Consider the following 7708-nt stretch of genomic DNA (forward strand, 5'->3'; position numbering starts at 1 on the left):
CGATCAGTTTGAGAAAAAACCTCATGTGATGTTTCCGTATAAACTACTGTTCATCCTACAATGGCACCCACATTAGCTTTGCCACATTTTGTTAACTCTTCACAGTTGACTGGTCATCTATATATACGTATATCATCCAAGAAGGAAATCTTCTTTTTAGAAGTTTAAATCTTCTTATACACATTATTCAATTTCTGGAAAAACAAATATCGCTACCAGACTACCTCATGTCATGCAGATTCTTCTAGCTTCCTTGTTGGTGGGTCATCCTTTTGTCGACTTGGTTGGCTCTGTTTGCGTGCTTTCTTTTGGAGTTCGTAGAGTGAGAGAAATAGAAGGCTTTTTTTAGACTCTTTTTCCTCCTTTAATAGTTCTATAGAGATGGTTTTGTCTACTGCTTTTCCTTGGTGCAAAACAAAACACCCTTTCTTTCATTATAGTTTCTCTTTTTATAGTCAGTAATTGGCACTCTATTTTGTAATCGCCTTTAGGTGTTTGGGATTCTCCCCTTATTTCATTTATCAACGAACTGTTTCTTTAAAAAAAATGTCATCCAGATTCTTCATTTTTCATCCATTCTTACTTGAAATGCTGTAGAGTCTTCTTCATTACCTAACAATATTCCAAAAGGGTATACTCTAGTCTATGTTGGAGAATAGCAAAAGAACCAATATGAAGTAACAATATATTACTTGAATGAAACATCATGTCGTAAGTTGCTGAGCTGGGTCGAGGTAGAATTTGAATACAACGATCCCATGGGACGTCTCCCACTTCCCTGTAGAGAAAATGTATTTAACGAACTAGCCTCTTGCTTAACAGAGAATTAAAAATCTATGGCATATTTCCTTTCTTAATAGGAATTGAGTGACAATAAAAATATGTATTCCACCTTTTGAAGATACACGAATGTCTGCTTAGGCTGCTCTCAAGTCCTGCCATTCTCAGGCTTGTGAAAGAACTCAAGTGCAATAATTCCCACAAAAGCCTGTAACCGATGTCCTATCTCACACTGATCAGTGCATGAAAAAGAAGTATAATATTTGACCCTAACATATCAATTGTGTAAAGCATTGAACAAACCATTTTAGTTCAGTCTTTCAACAAAATAGGATGGGCTTTTCGAATTTGTGACAATGAGAGTTGTTGGTCTTTAGTGTTAACAAAATGCTTTTCACTATTTTTCTCTTTAGGCGATCTCCTAAAAATATCTTGCCGCCACATTTATTAAAATGCCGTTTGAGATTGTTAATAAGAGGAATAAGGAGTACCATAAGCACATTCTCCATTTTACATGAATGTACATACTTGTAGTGCCTCCTTGGAGCACTGCAAACCAAAAGCTTTTGTTTAGACATAATAAACACATCCCTCTGTGAATTCCTTTAAGAACAAGAACGTCTAGTTTGGGTAGATGACTAAAGCCTCTTCCTTTTACAATAACTCCTCCCCATATCGTGCCCTCCAAAGAGCAACTCTTCTCAAAAGGATATGTTTCTTTTACTTCAAAATGGGGTTGGTACTTCAATGAGAAATTATTGAACAATTTGTACGAACATTGATTTGTGTAAACAGTTGGAAGACGAAAATTTTCTTGTGACATAAAGGTTTTTAAAATTTATTTTATTGGTCATACAAAAATGTATAACAGTGATCTGTATCACCAAACTCGGGAACTCAAAATCTTAAGTTGATAATTTATTAAATGTATAATATTTTAATACATTCTTAAAGATAGCAATCCAACATTAATTTGTAACTTATTGGAAAGTATTTAATATTTTTTAGAGTCTCTCTGCTAACAGTTGACACTAACAACCAACAAAGTTTCTTAGCTGTAACCTTTCCCATTGAAGTGAAATGTAATAGACAGAACTATCAAATGAAACTAAAATTTTGTTTCACCAGAAGGACAACAAGGGCTTGATTGCCTCTGATATGTCCACTATCCTATTAAAATTTTGGAGATTTTTTTAACTCGCTTTCCGGTTGTTATTTGGAGATGAAAGTAGGACATGATGTTTCTGCATAAGGTACGTAGAAAGACACTCACGTGATAAGTTATAAGCCAACGTCTCTTTAGTATCGAATTTCATGTTCCTTCCTTATCTCTATCTTTGATTAACCTAAGCCTTTCATCTATATGAAGGTTATCATTTGGGTTCACAGCCAACAAGAGTCTTTCCCTATTCCAACTCTCAAAAGCAATTTTTCAAGTTTTTTTTTGTGTACATTTGTAACATGGGTTTCCGTCTACCTAGAATTGTTACTGTAAAACCAAATCTTCAGCGCTCTCATTAACAGGGCATGGAGCATCTTCAAAGTTTGTCGATGTTCTGAAGGGATACTTTAGAGTTTATGTCGGTGAGATACAAAGAAGCGTTTTGTCATCTCGCTATCTTACTTGAACCAGCCTTCTTTTCAAGATTTGTTGAGTCAAGCAGAAGAAGAATTTGGATACAAACATCCAATGGGTGGCATTACAATTCCTCACAGTGAAAAACTATTTCCTCGATCTCACCAAGAGTTTGAATGACTCATGAAGCAAAGAGATTAGTATCTAGAAATAGATAGTATATACAAAGGATTAGAAAAGTACAAAATGTAGACTATATATTTTTTGAAAGGAAAGACTTGTTCTTTGAACTGAAATTCTTTTACATTGTTCATAGTTGTTTTCGTGATTGAAACTGGATGATGAAACTACTTGAATGATTCCACTGGTTTGAAAATTTTACATAAACTAGATGATTATAAAGCAGCAACTAGTAATTATACTACATAGTTATTTTCACTCGCTTTTTTTCTTTATTCAAATTATTAACCAAGCGGTGAAGAAGGTTTTCATCTCTTCATTTTCTATGCCATCTTTCATAACATAGTTTTAAATTCTGCTTTTTCAACCAAAAGTTTTAAAATTCATTTTAGTATTTTTGAAACTTCTTTATTTTATTTAAAGTGAAAGTTCACTAAGGAACTCTAAATTGAATCATAAGAACTAATGCAAGATCTCTAACATAATTTACTCAAAATCTCATAAGATCTCATCAAGGTTGAAAAAGATGGATGTCAAATTAAGAATTTGCTACTTTAAGTTCATTGAATTTCCACTTAAGAGCCTAATCACTAAGATAATAACTCACAGATTCACCACATATTTGTGTGGGATCTTTATAGGGACGTTAACGATGGACAATGGTTGAACGAAACTTAAAAATAAGTTCTCAATTGAGTATAGAGAAGGAATGTTTCAATTTTTAGAGGTTGCAAAGTATCACGTCGATGCACTGACAGATTTAGTATAAGTCCAAGGGTCTGAGCCCCTCTCAACTTTATCGTCTTTATATATATTATATATATACATATATATATTATATATAATATATGTATAACTTTTTAATTTTTAATACTCGTAGGTAGCTTAGTGGTTGTTCTGTTTGTCAGCTTCTATTTCGACCGAAGTTCAATTTCCACCCAATAAATAATAATTATACACCACAAATAATAATTATACACTCGTTCCCTACCTAAATTAAAGTTATTCAACTTCATTCATTTTATTTATATGCATTCGTTTTAATATTTAAAACCGTTCTTATTTTTTGTTTTAGTTTTTAAAATTTCTCCTTCAACTTCTTCTTGGCTTCTTCTTTAATTTATCTACTAATTTATGAAGTAAGTTTTGTAACTTATTTTCTTCTCTTTTCAAGTTTGTTATTTTATTTTTATGCATTTGGTTTTCGTATTTCAAATCATTTTTATTTTTTGTATTTGTATTATACCTATTTTATTATTTCTTGAAATAATCTATGGATCTTAATTAAACTTGTTGGGTTGTTTAAGTTATATTGTTGTTATATGTCAATATCTTTCTTGATTTATTCTCATTACAATGTTATATTATTGTAAATTTAATTTGAAATCTAAATGAACAAATATTTTAAAAGAAAATCGACGAGGTCATCATCTCTTTTGAAGAAAAATAATAATAGTTACAAGAGGTATTGTACATATATAATTTGACTAAACAATAAGTCACGTGTCAATAAATTTTCTGGATCCGCCACTACGACGATGAGGTGTCCATGCAAGAGATGTATAGACTAAAATTGGGACTCATTAGAGGGTGTAGAGAGACATTTATTAACGACTAGAATATTCTCCTCCTACACAAATTGGTTGTATCATGGAAAGCCAGTCAACTTGCATAGAGGTATATAAAAATTTGATGAATGAGCTAGCAGTGACACTTTCTATATATGAAGGAACTAGCCGTAACCCTTTCCATGAAGGAATTAGCAGTAACCATTTTCCTGAAGACAATGAAATGTTGGATATGTTGCATGATTTACAAGCTCCGATTGAACACGAAGAAGAAATGGCGAAGGAAAGTTAGGAGAATGACATGTCGTTTAATATTAGTGTAGAACACAAGACGACGAACATATTTAAGGAGTTATTAAACCAAGCACGTCGTGAGTTATACCCCAACTGTTCAAAATTTTCATCCCTTTAACTTTTTGGTTACGTTGATGCATGTGAAGGTTCTCAACGGTTGGAATAACAAGTCCTTCGACATGTTGTTAGAGATATTAAAACGTGTGTTTCCAATGTGTAGACTTGATGTTGAACCTACGGTAGTGGAAAGATCGATTATGTGTCATGTTGTTGAGGACTTCATAACGATGATGATGAACAATTATCCGTTCAAAGCGGATCAAATGATGACGAATCATGTATTCACATATATTTCGTTTTTTATATTATTCAGTTTCAAGTACTCTCAATTTTTTAATTAATTTTTGTTTATTTGTTCACACGTAATATGTCATTCCCTTCCGATTTTGATGAGACTAATGCACTTTTTGATTTCAACGCCGACGAGTTCAATAACGCAGGAGGCACGTCCTCGATGGGCAACACGTCTGGTTAGTCCCGTGACATAAATAATTAATTGCATAAACCTGGAGTTCAGTTTCTGATATTCTTCTCTTTTCATAGATGACTCTCAACCTAGTACTCGCACTCCTAGGAGATGACAACGCTCTAGGAACTTGGAGTTAGATAGATATGTGCAGCAACATAGGAAGATCCCTATATCTATTGCTCCAGGATAGGATAAGTCGATCGGTCTACATTACTGTTCGCTTCAGTCCCGAAAGACCGATCGACAATTCTTCATCTTCATCATATAAGCAAGAGGTGCACGCCAGAGAGGTTATCGAGCTAGAAGGTCACCTTGACAATGTGACGGAGTTGCATGAGCGAGCAATGGAAGAAAGTAATTGGAAATACGAAGAAAATGCCCGACAGATGGAAGAAATGAGGAAGATGATTAAAGAACTTAGAGGACCTTGATTCCACTGCGGTACGAATTTTTCAACTTTTAAGTTTTTTAATTTTTTATCGGTGATATATATCTAAATTTAATTTCCTGTCATTGTAAGTTGGGAGGCGTTGGGAAACTTGTGTCCGCGACACTTGGTAGATTTGATTTTTAGTTTTTAGTTTGTATTTTTCATGTAACTTTTGAATTTACAGTACTTTTTTAATATTTGAATTAATTTTAATTTTAATTATATTTTATTCATTTTACGTTAGTTGTTATCAGAATTTGTTGAATTTAAAATCGAATGAGAACTCAATAGCCAAAAAAATTAAATAATAATAATTTAAAAGGTTTTTCCTGATGCAGCAAATGCCTCAAGAGTGGGCCCTTTATCGCCAAGTGTCCGACGTGGCAACGTTCAGTATTGTCGACGTACATGTGAACGTCGGCAATAATGTTAGGCTGACGCATTCACCGAACATCGGGTTTGGCTTCACCCCAATGTTTCAAGATGGTCGGCGAAACCTACGTCGGCATAAGCATATTGCTGACGTCATCTGGTTTTGCATCGGTTTTGCTTATTCCGACACAGTACTGCCGACACCCTCCCCAACGTGCCTCTATGCGTCGGGATAGCCATTCCCAATGCGTTTTCTTGTTTTGGCCCGCATGTGTGAGTGGGGATAATATTGGAAATGACTTATTGGGCTTGGCCCAAATAGCAAAGCTATTAAACTTTGTCCCACATGGATAAAACTTGAAGTGGGATGAGGAAATATAAACTTCTATCATTGAAGGGGACTACAAACTAAGTAAGTGGTGATAGTATAACCCTGTCCCGCACGTCGCCGCCGTCCGTTCGGGCGGGCTCGGACAACCGCGCTTGCGCGAAAGATAGGAATATAATTTTATCTCTATTTTTATTCTTTGGCAGCTACCTTTTTAGACAGTCAAGGCATCGACGTATGTGGCGCAATTTTTCGTGAAGTGTCTGACGTTCTCTCTGCCAAACTTTTGCGAAGATCGCTCGCATCCTCTTCTTCCCGATAAATGCTCTCCTCCACGCACTGCCTCCCTCACCCCTCTATAAATTGGAGAGAACTCATTCCATCAAAACACACAGAAACATATTCACTTCAATCGCCTCCTCTCTTCCTCTCCTTTCGTCTTCGCCCTGCGTTCTGAGCATTTAGATAAGCCCTTTGTTTCTATTCCCTGTACTTACGAGTGCACGTTCGTATTGGGAAGTTGTGTTAACCTTGAAGAGCAAACGACATAACGATTAGCACCACGGTCAGCCGAAATTACTTTCAGGGGAGTGGTTCGTCACCGCATAGCAATAAATCTGATCGACTTTATCTTCTAACAATCTGAAAGCAATTATGTCGATCAATACTCCAACAAAATCGTACCTGACCTGTCTAAACTTGAGCCACTTGACGGAACGAACTACCGTCGTTGGTCCCAAAAGTTGTTAATCTTCTTTGAGCAACTAGAAGTTGATTATGTCCTCACTACAGATCTGCCGTCCTTTGACCCCCCAACTACCACTTCAACATCTTCTGATCCAGAATCATCTACAGGACCTTCTACTACTGTCGCTGTCACTGATCAAGTAAAGAAGGACCAAGTGATCGATCCTGAAAAATATGCAAAGGATAACAAGACCGTTCGAGGACAGTTGTTAAACCATATGTCAGACCCGATGTTTGATCTGTTCGTAGTCCAAAAATCTGCCAAGGATATCTGGAGCACCCTGGAATCACGGTATGGAGGAAATGATGCTGGACGAAAGAAATATGTGGTTGGAAAATGGCTACAATTTCAGATGACTGGCGATAAGCCAGTCGTGGAACAAATATATGAGTACGAGAACCCGGTGGCAAACGTCCTGTCTAAAGGCATGAAGATGTGCGAAATACTTCAAGAAAATGTCCTGCTGGAAAAGTTTCCTCCATCCTGGAATGACTATCGTAGTCATCTCAAGCACAAAAAGAAGGATCTAAAGCTCCAGGAACTCATCAGTCACATGCGCACGGAAGAAGCCAACAGACTGAAAGATAAGTTAGCCTCCCAAAATTTAAATTCAGTTAATGCTAACTTAGTCGAATCATCTTTTGTAAACAGAGACAGAACGAAGCAGGAAAAAGGGCATAAAGGGAAAACTCAGAGAAGAGACAGTTCAAGACTACTGGGGGACAAATTAAGAAGAAAAAGTTGTTTTGTTACGTGTGCGGAAAGGAAGAACATAAATCATACCAATGCAACCAGAAAAAAGGGAGACCAAGTCAGAAACCAACACCTCAAGCCAATCTAGCAGAACAAGACAGTGAGATCATAGCAGCCATAGTAGAGGTCAATCTGATAGAAAACAAGACG

This window comes from Cucumis melo, chromosome 1, assembly GCF_025177605.1.
Source record: "Cucumis melo cultivar AY chromosome 1, USDA_Cmelo_AY_1.0, whole genome shotgun sequence".
NCBI lineage: Eukaryota > Viridiplantae > Streptophyta > Magnoliopsida > Cucurbitales > Cucurbitaceae > Cucumis > Cucumis melo.